Below are 12,752 nucleotides of genomic sequence, written 5' to 3' on the forward strand. Positions count from 1 at the left end.
AACCCATCGTTTTTTTTTATTTTTTCATTTTTTTCAAATCCTCAAAAATGATGAAAAATGGCTTGCTATAGTATGCCGTACGATATGGGCTATAGCCCATGGTCCAAAATGATGAAAAACGAGGATAATTCTTTTTTCAAAATTTCAAAAAACATGGGCTATAACCCATCGTTTTTTTCATTTTTTCATTTTTTTCAAATCCTCAAAAATGATGAAAAACGGCGTGCTATAGTATGCCGTACGATATGGGCTATAGCCCATGGTCCAAAATGATGAAAAACGAGGATAATTCTTTTTTCAAAATTTCTAAAAACATGGGCTATAACCCATAGTTTTTTTTATTTTTTCATTTTTTTCAAATCCTCAAAAATGATGAAAAACGGCGTGCTATAGTATGCCGTACGATATGGGCTATAGCCCATGGTCCAAAATGATGAAAAACGAGGATAATTCTTTTTTCAAAATTTCAAAAAACATGGGCTATAACCCATCGTTTTTTTCTTTTTTTTCAAATCCTCAAAAATGATGAAAAACGGCGTGCTATAGTATGCTGTACGATATGGGCTATAGCCCATGGTCCAAAATGATGAAAAACGAGGATAACTTTTTTTTCAACATTTCAAAAAACATGGGCTATAACCCATCGTTTTTTTTCTTTTTTTCTTTTTTTTCAAATCCTCAAAAATGATGAAAAACGGCGTGCTATAGTATGCCGTACGATATGGGCTATAGCCCATGGTCCAAAATGATGAAAAACGAGGATAATTCTTTTTTCAAAATTTCAAAAAACATGGGCTATAACCCATCGTTTTTTTCTTTTTTTTCAAATCCTCAAAAATGATGAAAAACGGCGTGCTATAGTATGCCGTACGATATGGGCTATAGCCCATGGTCCAAAATGATGAAAAACGAGGATAACTTTTTTTTCAACATTTCAAAAAACATGGGCTATAACCCATCGTTTTTTTTCTTTTTTTCTTTTTTTTCAAATCCTCAAAAATGATGAAAAACGGCGTGCTATAGTATGCCGTACGATATGGGCTATAGCCCATGGTCCAAAATGATGAAAAACGAGGATAACTTTTTTTTCAAAATTTCAAAAAACATGGGCTATAACCCATCGTTTTCTTATTTTTTCATTTTTTTCAAATCCTCAAAAATGATGAAAAACGGCGTGCTATAGTATGCCGTACGATATGGGCTATAGCCCATGGTCCAAAATGATGAAAAACGAGGATAACTTTTTTTTCAAAATTTCAAAAAACATGGGCTATAACCCATCGTTTTTTTTATTTTTTCATTTTTTTCAAATCCTCAAAAATTATGAAAAATGGCGTGCTATAGTATGCCGTACGATATGGGCTATAGCCCATGGTCCAAAATGATGAAAAACGAGGATAATTCTTTTTTCAAAATTTCAAAAAACATGGGCTGTAACCCATCGTTTTTTTCATTTTTTCATTTTTTTCAAATCCTCAAAAATGATGAAAAATGGCGTGCTATAGTATGCCGTACGATATGGGCTATAGCCCATGGTCCAAAATGATGAAAAACGAGGATAATTCTTTTTTCAAAATTTCAAAAAACATGGGCTATAACCCATCGTTTTTTTCATTTTTTAATTTTTTTCAAATCCTCAAAAATGATGAAAAACGGCGTGCTATAGTATGCCGTACGATATGGGCTATAGCCCATGGTCCAAAATGATGAAAAACGAGGATAACTTTTTTTTCAACATTTAAAAAATAATGGGCTATAACCCATCGTTTTTTTCTTTTTTTCTTTTTTTTCAAATCCTCAAAAATGATGAAAAACGGCGTGCTATAGTATGCCGTACGATATGGGCTATAGCCCATGGTCCAAAATGATGAAAAACGAGGATAATTCTTTTTTCAAAATTTCAAAAAACATGGGCTATAACCCATCGTTTCTTTCATTTTTTAATTTTTTTCAAATCCTCAAAAATGATGAAAAACGGCGTGCTATAGTATGCCGTACGATATGGGCTATAGCCCATGGTCCAAAATGATGAAAAACGAGGATAATTCTTTTTTCAAAATTTCAAAAAACATGGGCTATAACCCATCGTTTTTTTTCATTTTTTCATTTTTTTCAAATCCTCAAAAATGATGAAAAACGGCGTGCTATAGTATGCCGTACGATATGGGCTATAGCCCATGGTCCAAAATGATGAAAAACGAGGATAACTTTTTTTTCAAAATTTAAAAAAACATGGGCTATAACCCATCGTTTTTTTATTTTTTCATTTTTTTCAAATCCTCAAAAATGATGAAAAATGGCGTGCTATAGTATGCCGTACGATATGGGCTATAGCCCATGGTCCAAAATGATGAAAAACGAGGATAATTCTTTTTTCAAAATTTCAAAAAACATGGGCTGTAACCCATCGTTTTTTTAATTTTTTCATTTTTTTCAAATCCTCAAAAATGATGAAAAATGGCGTGCTATAGTATGCCGTACGATATGGGCTATAGCCCATGGTCCAAAATGATGAAAAACGAGGATAATTCTTTTTTCAAAATTTCAAAAAACATGGGCTATAACCCATCGTTTTTTTCATTTTTTCATTTTTTTCAAATCCTCAAAAATGATGAAAAACGGCGTGCTGTAGTATGCCGTACGATATGGGCTATAGCCCATGGTCCAAAATGATGAAAAACGAGGATAACTTTTTTTTCAACATTTCAAAAAAAATGGGCTATAACCCATCGTTTTTTTTTATTTTTTCATTTTTTTCAAATCCTCAAAAATGATGAAAAATGGCGTGCTATAGTATGCCGTACGATATGGGCTATAGCCCATGGTCCAAAATGATGAAAAACGAGGATAATTCTTTTTTCAAAATTTCAAAAAACATGGGCTATAACCCATCGTTTTTTTCATTTTTTCATTTTTTTCAAATCCTCAAAAATGATGAAAAACGGCGTGCTATAGTATGCCGTACGATATGGGCTATAGCCCATGGTCCAAAATGATGAAAAACGAGGATAACTTTTTTTTCAACATTTCAAAAAACATGGGCTATAACCCATCGTTTTTTTTTTTTTTTTTTTTTTTCAAATCCTCAAAAATGATGAAAAACGGCGTGCTATAGTATGCCGTACGATATGGGCTATAGCCCATGGTCCAAAATGATGAAAAACGAGGATAACTTTTTTTTCAAAATTTCAAAAAACATGGGCTATAACCCATCGTTTTCTTATTTTTTCATTTTTTTCAAATCCTCAAAAATGATGAAAAACGGCGTGCTATAGTATGCCGTACGATATGGGCTATAGCCCATGGTCCAAAATGATGAAAAACGAGGATAATTCTTTTTTCAAAATTTCAAAAAACATGGGCTATAACCCATCGTTTTTTTCTTTTTTTTCAAATCCTCAAAAATGATGAAAAACGGCGTGCTATAGTATGCCGTACGATATGGGCTATAGCCCATGGTCCAAAATGATGAAAAACGAGGATAACTTTTTTTTCAACATTTCAAAAAAACATGGGCTATAACCCATCGTTTTTTTTCTTTTTTTCTTTTTTTTCAAATCCTCAAAAATGATGAAAAACGGCGTGCTATAGTATGCCGTACGATATGGGCTATAGCCCATGGTCCAAAATGATGAAAAACGAGGATAACTTTTTTTTCAAAATTTCAAAAAACATGGGCTATAACCCATCGTTTTCTTATTTTTTCATTTTTTTCAAATCCTCAAAAATGATGAAAAACGGCGTGCTATAGTATGCCGTACGATATGGGCTATAGCCCATGGTCCAAAATGATGAAAAACGAGGATAACTTTTTTTTCAAAATTTCAAAAAACATGGGCTATAACCCATCGTTTTTTTCATTTTTTTCAAATCCTCAAAAATGATGAAAAACGGCGTGCTATAGTATGCCGTACGATATGGGCTATAGCCCATGGTCCAAAATGATGAAAAACGAGGATAATTCTTTTTTCAAAATTTCTAAAAACATGGGCTATAACCCATAGTTTTTTTTATTTTTTCATTTTTTTCAAATCCTCAAAAATGATGAAAAACGGCGTGCTATAGTATGCCGTACGATATGGGCTATAGCCCATGGTCCAAAATGATGAAAAACGAGGATAATTCTTTTTTCAAAATTTCAAAAAACATGGGCTATAACCCATCGTTTTTTTCTTTTTTTTCAAATCCTCAAAAATGATGAAAAACGGCGTGCTATAGTATGCCGTACGATATGGGCTATAGCCCATGGTCCAAAATGATGAAAAACGAGGATAACTTTTTTTTCAACATTTCAAAAAACATGGGCTATAACCCATCGTTTTTTTTCTTTTTTTCTTTTTTTTCAAATCCTCAAAAATGATGAAAAACGGCGTGCTATAGTATGCCGTACGATATGGGCTATAGCCCATGGTCCAAAATGATGAAAAACGAGGATAACTTTTTTTTCAAAATTTCAAAAAACATGGGCTATAACCCATCGTTTTCTTATTTTTTCATTTTTTTCAAATCCTCAAAAATGATGAAAAACGGCGTGCTATAGTATGCCGTACGATATGGGCTATAGCCCATGGTCCAAAATGATGAAAAACGAGGATAACTTTTTTTTCAAAATTTCAAAAAACATGGGCTATAACCCATCGTTTTTTTTATTTTTTCATTTTTTTCAAATCCTCAAAAATTATGAAAAATGGCGTGCTATAGTATGCCGTACGATATGGGCTATAGCCCATGGTCCAAAATGATGAAAAACGAGGATAATTCTTTTTTCAAAATTTCAAAAAACATGGGCTATAACCCATCGTTTTTTTCATTTTTTAATTTTTTTCAAATCCTCAAAAATGATGAAAAACGGCGTGCTATAGTATGCCGTACGATATGGGCTATAGCCCATGGTCCAAAATGATGAAAAACGAGGATAACTTTTTTTTCAAAATTTCAAAAAACATGGGCTATAACCCATCGTTTTTTTTATTTTTTCATTTTTTTCAAATCCTCAAAAATGATGAAAAATGGCGTGCTATAGTATGCCGTACGATATGGGCTATAGCCCATGGTCCAAAATGATGAAAAACGAGGATAATTCTTTTTTCAAAATTTCAAAAAACATGGGCTATAACCCATCGTTTTTTTCATTTTTTAATTTTTTTCAAATCCTCAAAAATGATGAAAAACGGCGTGCTATAGTATGCCGTACGATATGGGCTATAGCCCATGGTCCAAAATGATGAAAAACGAGGATAACTTTTTTTTCAACATTTAAAAAATAATGGGCTATAACCCATCGTTTTTTTTTTTTCATTTTTTTCAAATCCTCAAAAATGATGAAAAACGGCGTGCTATAGTATGCCGTACGATATGGGCTATAGCCCATGGTCCAAAATGATGAAAAACGAGGATAATTCTTTTTTCAAATTTTCAAAAAACATGGGCTATAACCCATCGTTTTTTTCTTTTTTTCTTTTTTTTCAAATCCTCAAAAATGATGAAAAACGGCGTGCTATAGTATGCCGTACGATATGGGCTATAGCCCATGGTCCAAAATGATGAAAAACGAGGATAATTCTTTTTTCAAAATTTCAAAAAACATGGGCTATAACCCATCGTTTTTTTAATTTTTTAATTTTTTTCAAATCCTCAAAAATGATGAAAAACGGCGTGCTATAGTATGCCGTACGATATGGGCTCTAGCCCATGGTCCAAAATGATGAAAAACGAGGATAATTCTTTTTTCAAAATTTCAAAAAACATGGGCTATAACCCATCGTTTTTTTTCATTTTTTTCAAATCCTCAAAAATGATGAAAAACGGCGTGCTATAGTATGCCGTACGATATGGGCTATAGCCCATGGTCCAAAATGATGAAAAACGAGGATAACCTTTTTTTCAAATTTTCAAAAAACATGGGCTATAACCCATCGTTTTTTTCTTTTTTTCTTTTTTTTCAAATCCTCAAAAATGATGAAAAACGGCGTGCTATAGTATGCCGTACGATATGGGCTATAGCCCATGGTCCAAAATGATGAAAAACGAGGATAATTCTTTTTTCAAAATTTCAAAAAACATGGGCTATAACCCATCGTTTTTTTCATTTTTTAATTTTTTTCAAATCCTCAAAAATGATGAAAAACGGCGTGCTATAGTATGCCGTACGATATGGGCTATAGCCCATGGTCCAAAATGATGAAAAACGAGGATAATTCTTTTTTCAAAATTTCAAAAAACATGGGCTATAACCCATCGTTTTTTTTCATTTTTTTCAAATCCTCAAAAATGATGAAAAACGGCGTGCTATAGTATGCCGTACGATATGGGCTATAGCCCATGGTCCAAAATGATGAAAAACGAGGATAACTTTTTTTTCAAAATTTCAAAAAACATGGGCTATAACCCATCGTTTTTTTTATTTTTTCATTTTTTTCAAATCCTCAAAAATGATGAAAAATGGCGTGCTATAGTATGCCGTACGATATGGGCTATAGCCCATGGTCCAAAATGATGAAAAACGAGGATAATTCTTTTTTCAAAATTTCAAAAAACATGGGCTGTAACCCATCGTTTTTTTCATTTTTTCATTTTTTTCAAATCCTCAAAAATGATGAAAAATGGCGTGCTATAGTATGCCGTACGATATGGGCTATAGCCCATGGTCCAAAATGATGAAAAACGAGGATAATTCTTTTTTCAAAATTTCAAAAAACATGGGCTATAACCCATCGTTTTTTTCATTTTTTCATTTTTTTCAAATCCTCAAAAATGATGAAAAACGGCGTGCTGTAGTATGCCGTACGATATGGGCTATAGCCCATGGTCCAAAATGATGAAAAACGAGGATAACTTTTTTTTCAACATTTCAAAAAAGATGGGCTATAACCCATCGTTTTTTTTTTTTTTTTCATTTTTTTCAAATCCTCAAAAATGATGAAAAATGGCGTGCTATAGTATGCCGTACGATATGGGCTATAGCCCATGGTCCAAAATGATGAAAAACGAGGATAATTCTTTTTTCAAAATTTCAAAAAACATGGGCTATAACCCATCGTTTTTTTCATTTTTTCATTTTTTTCAAATCCTCAAAAATGATGAAAAACGGCGTGCTATAGTATGCCGTACGATATGGGCTATAGCCCATGGTCCAAAATGATGAAAAACGAGGATAACTTTTTTTTCAACATTTCAAAAAACATGGGCTATAACCCATCGTTTTTTTTCTTTTTTTCTTTTTTTTCAAATCCTCAAAAATGATGAAAAACGGCGTGCTATAGTATGCCGTACGATATGGGCTATAGCCCATGGTCCAAAATGATGAAAAACGAGGATAACTTTTTTTTCAAAATTTCAAAAAACATGGGCTATAACCCATCGTTTTCTTATTTTTTCATTTTTTTCAAATCCTCAAAAATGATGAAAAACGGCGTGCTATAGTATGCCGTACGATATGGGCTATAGCCCATGGTCCAAAATGATGAAAAACGAGGATAATTCTTTTTTCAAAATTTCAAAAAACATGGGCTATAACCCATCGTTTTTTTCTTTTTTTTCAAATCCTCAAAAATGATGAAAAACGGCGTGCTATAGTATGCCGTACGATATGGGCTATAGCCCATGGTCCAAAATGATGAAAAACGAGGATAACTGTTTTTTCAACATTTCAAAAAAACATGGGCTATAACCCATCGTTTTTTTTCTTTTTTTCTTTTTTTTCAAATCCTCAAAAATGATGAAAAACGGCGTGCTATAGTATGCCGTACGATATGGGCTATAGCCCATGGTCCAAAATGATGAAAAACGAGGATAACTTTTTTTTCAAAATTTCAAAAAACATGGGCTATAACCCATCGTTTTCTTATTTTTTCATTTTTTTCAAATCCTCAAAAATGATGAAAAACGGCGTGCTATAGTATGCCGTACGATATGGGCTATAGCCCATGGTCCAAAATGATGAAAAACGAGGATAACTTTTTTTTCAACATTTCAAAAAACATGGGCTATAACCCATCGTTTTTTTTTCTTTTTTTCTTTTTTTTCAAATCCTCAAAAATGATGAAAAACGGCGTGCTATAGTATGCCGTACGATATGGGCTATAGCCCATGGTCCAAAATGATGAAAAACGAGGATAACTTTTTTTTCAAAATTTCAAAAAACATGGGCTATAACCCATCGTTTTCTTATTTTTTCATTTTTTTCAAATCCTCAAAAATGATGAAAAACGGCGTGCTATAGTATGCCGTACGATATGGGCTATAGCCCATGGTCCAAAATGATGAAAAACGAGGATAACTTTTTTTTCAAAATTTCAAAAAACATGGGCTATAACCCATCGTTTTTTTATTTTTTCATTTTTTTCAAATCCTCAAAAATGATGAAAAATGGCGTGCTATAGTATGCCGTACGATATGGGCTATAGCCCATGGTCCAAAATGATGAAAAACGAGGATAATTCTTTTTTCAAAATTTCAAAAAACATGGGCTATAACCCATCGTTTTTTTCATTTTTTCATTTTTTGCAAATCCTCAAAAATGATGAAAAACGGCGTGCTGCAGTATGCCGTACGATATGGGCTATAGCCCATGGTCCAAAATGATGAAAAACGAGGATAACTTTTTTTTCAACATTTCAAAAAAAATGGGCTATAACCCATCGTTTTTTTTATTTTTTCATTTTTTTCAAATCCTCAAAAATGATGAAAAATGGCGTGCTATAGTATGCCGTACGATATGGGCTATAGCCCATGGTCCAAAATGATGAAAAACGAGGATAATTCTTTTTTCAAAATTTCAAAAAACATGGGCTATAACCCATCGTTTTTTTCATTTTTTCATTTTTTTCAAATCCTCAAAAATGATGAAAAACGGCGTGCTATAGTATGCCGTACGATATTGGCTATAGCCCATGGTCCAAAATGATGAAAAACGAGGATAATTCTTTTTTCAAAATTTCAAAAAACATGGGCTATAACCCATCGTTTTTTTCATTTTTTCATTTTTTTCAAATCCTCAAAAATGATGAAAAACGGCGTGCTATAGTATGCCGTACGATATGGGCTATAGCCCATGGTCCAAAATGATGAAAAACGAGGATAACTTTTTTTTCAACATTTCAAAAAACATGGGCTATAACCCATCGTTTTTTTTCTTTTTTTCTTTTTTTTCAAATCCTCAAAAATGATGAAAAACGGCGTGCTATAGTATGCCGTACGATATGGGCTATAGCCCATGGTCCAAAATGATGAAAAACGAGGATAACTTTTTTTTCAAAATTTCAAAAAACATGGGCTATAACCCATCGTTTTTTTTATTTTTTAATTTTTTTCAAATCCTCAAAAATGATGAAAAACGGCGTGCTATAGTATGCCGTACGATATGGGCTATAGCCATGGTCCAAAATGATGAAAAACGAGGATAATTCTTTTTTCAAAATTTCAAAAAACATGGGCTATAACCCATCGTTTTTTTCATTTTTTCATTTTTTTCAAATCCTCAAAAATGATGAAAAATGGCGTGCTATAGTATGCCGTACGATATGGGCTATAGCCCATGGTCCAAAATGATGAAAAACGAGGATAATTCTTTTTTCAAAATTTCAAAAAACATGGGCTATAACCCATCGTTTTTTTCATTTTTTCATTTTTTTCAAATCCTCAAAAATGATGAAAAACGGCGTGCTATAGTATGCCGTACGGTATGGGCTATTAGACGAGCGTCTAAAAATGGGATAAAAAACGTCTAAAAATAGATGTCTAAAACACGTCTAAAAATAGACGTGTTTTAGACGTCTATTTTTAGACGTTTTTTATCCCATTTTAGACGCACGTCTAATAGCCGGCTATTTCTCAGTGGAAGGTCAAAAATGATGAAAAACGAGGATGATTTTTTTTTTTTTTTAACCGTCTTCCTGCCATTGCCGAAGCCCTTCGGCAATCAAAGCCTCAATTTGATAATACACCTTGCTGCCATTGCCGTAGCCCTTCGGCAATTATACTTTTATAGTGCATATGATCGATCGAGCCATAATGCTACTCACGTTAGCCGGTTAGCTAGCAATGTTGTTAGCACTGCACTGGATCGTTCAGATTAGATCGCGGTCGCCATAAGAATCCATTCTATCCGTTTCTTTCAATCGCCTGTATCTCCTATTCCTTGTCCCAGATGGCATTTTTGGTCAAACCAGCGTTTCTTTGACGGCACAGAGCCGACGTTGTGCAGTGCTATATGTACCGGCATTGATTCGATTATGTAAACAAAGGTTGTCTTGGCAACGTAAAGCTGGCAGGGATAAGCTCACTTCCGGTTGAGGCAAAATGTGGCTTTTCAAAATAAGAGCTCAAATAAAAAAAATGCTGGCATGAATTAGGTCCTAATTTCTCAATAAATGGCAGCAGTAAAAGGGTTAATTAAAAAAACCCATGTTTTTTTTTTTTTTTTTTTTTTTTTTTTTAAATCTTTAAAAATGATGAAAAACGGCGTGCTATAGTATGCCGTACGGTATGAGCTATTAGACGAGCGTCTAAAAATGGGATAAAAAACGTCTAAAAATAGACGTCTAAAACACGTCTAAAAATAGACGTGTTTTAGACGTCTATTTTTAGACGTTTTTTATCCCATTTTTAGACGCACGTCTAATAGCCGGCTATTTCTCAGTGGGATGGTCAAAAATGATGAAAAACGAGGATGATTTTCTTTTTCAAAAATTCAAAAAACGATGGGCTATAACCCATGTTTTTTTTTTTTTTTTTTTTTTTTTTAATCCTCAAAAATGATGAAAAATGGCGTGCTATAGTATGCCGTACGGTATGGGCTATGGGCTATAGCCCATGTTCAAAAATGATGAAAAACGAGGATAAAAGAAAAATCTAAAATTCAAAAAACGATGGGCTATAACAAATGTTTTTGTTTTTTTTTGTTTTTTTTTCAAATCCTCAAAAATGATGCAAAACGGCGTGCTATAGTATGCCTTACGGTATGGGCTATAGCCCATGGTCCAAAATGATGAAAAACGAGGTAATTTCTTTTCTCCAAAAGTGCTATAGTATGCCTTACGGTATGGGCTATAGCCCATGGTCAAAAATGATGAAAAACGAGGTAAAAAAAATCAACAAATCAAAAAACGATGGGCTATATATAACCCATCGTTTTTTTTTGTTTTTTGTTTTCAAAATCCTCAAAAATGATGAAAAACGGCGTGCTACAGTATGCCGTATGATTTGGGCTATTAGACGAGCGTTTAAAAATGGGATAAAAAACATCTAAAAATAGACGTGTTTTAGACGTCTATTTTTCGACGTTTTTCGACGTCTATTTTTAGACGTTCTTTAATTTTGTTTTTTTTATTTTTGAAAAAAAAAGAATCCTCGTTTTTCATAATTTTGTATGTAGGACTAGTAGCATGCCAAATTTGTGCTATTGCCATAGATAATGCATTGGGCGTTTAAGTTAAATAACTCAGAAACTATAAAACATTTCAAAGTAAAAAGTTCCAGCATGTGTCTCCACAGTAAGCTGAATAACAAAAAGTGTGAATGGAGTTTCTAGGTGAAAGTGATTTTTGACGTGCCAATGTCGGCCATTGAGCCCTATTGTAAATTTGAAAGCACACCTTTCAAAGATTCCTTTTCAGGCAAACATTTCCACCGTAAGATGAACCTAAGTAGGCTAGAATGGGGTTGGTAGGTTTAAGTATGTAGGACTAGTAGCATGCCAAAGTTTGTGCTATTGGCATAGATAATGCATTGGGCGTTTAAGTTAAATAACTCAGAAACTACAAAACATTACAAAGTAATGGGGTTGGTAGGTTTAAGTATATAGGGTGATAAATCATGTAAATACAACACATTAAGCAGGGCACTGCAGGGAGTTGAACCCCGTTCTGGTAAACCAGGAAGTACCACACCAGTGCCTTAGTTTGTTTTGTTGTAATTTACAGGACCAACAGCAATCACATTCATTACATTTCAACAGTAGTCATTTCACAATTTATACTTTAGGCAATAATAACAGTAAATAAAAGAATAAATCACAAAGCTAACATTGTCAAATTTGCTAAATATTTTAAATGTGCTCTTGCCGACCTCCCACGACAAAATCATTAAAATAAGTAGGTTACCATTTTTTACGATTTCGGAGGATTTGAAAAAAAGCTGAAAATCACAGGAAAGCGACAGGCTATAGTCCATCGTCTCGGAGCGCATGCTATCGGTTGCCATTTTTCACGATTTCGGAGGATTTAAAAAAAAAGGTGAAAATCACGGAAAAACGACAGGCTATAGTCAATCGTCTCGGAGCGCATGCTATAGGGTGATAAATCATGTAAATACAACACATTGAGCAGAGCACTGCAGGGAGTTCTGGTACCACCAGTACCACACCAGTGCCTTAGTTTGTTTTGTTGTAATTTACAGGACCAACAGCAATCACATTCATTACATTTCAACTGTAGTCATTTCACAATTTACACTTTAGGCAATAATAACCGTAAATAAAAGAATAAATCACAAAGCTAACATTGTCAAATTTGCTAAATATTTTTAAATGTACTGTTGCCGACCTCCCACGACAAAATCATTAAAATAAGTAGGTTACCATTTTTCACGATTTCGGAGGATCTGAAAATATCGGAAAAGCGACAGGCTATAGTCCATAGTCTCGGAGCGCATGCTATAGGGTGCCATTTTTCACGGTTTCGGAGGATTTGAAAAATAGGTGAAAATCACAGAAAGCGACAGGCTATAGTCCATCGTCTCGGAGCGCATGCTAT

The sequence above is a fragment of the Protomyctophum parallelum genome (assembly GCF_964188405.1).
Source record: "Protomyctophum parallelum genome assembly, chromosome: 9".
Lineage (NCBI taxonomy): Eukaryota > Metazoa > Chordata > Actinopteri > Myctophiformes > Myctophidae > Protomyctophum > Protomyctophum parallelum.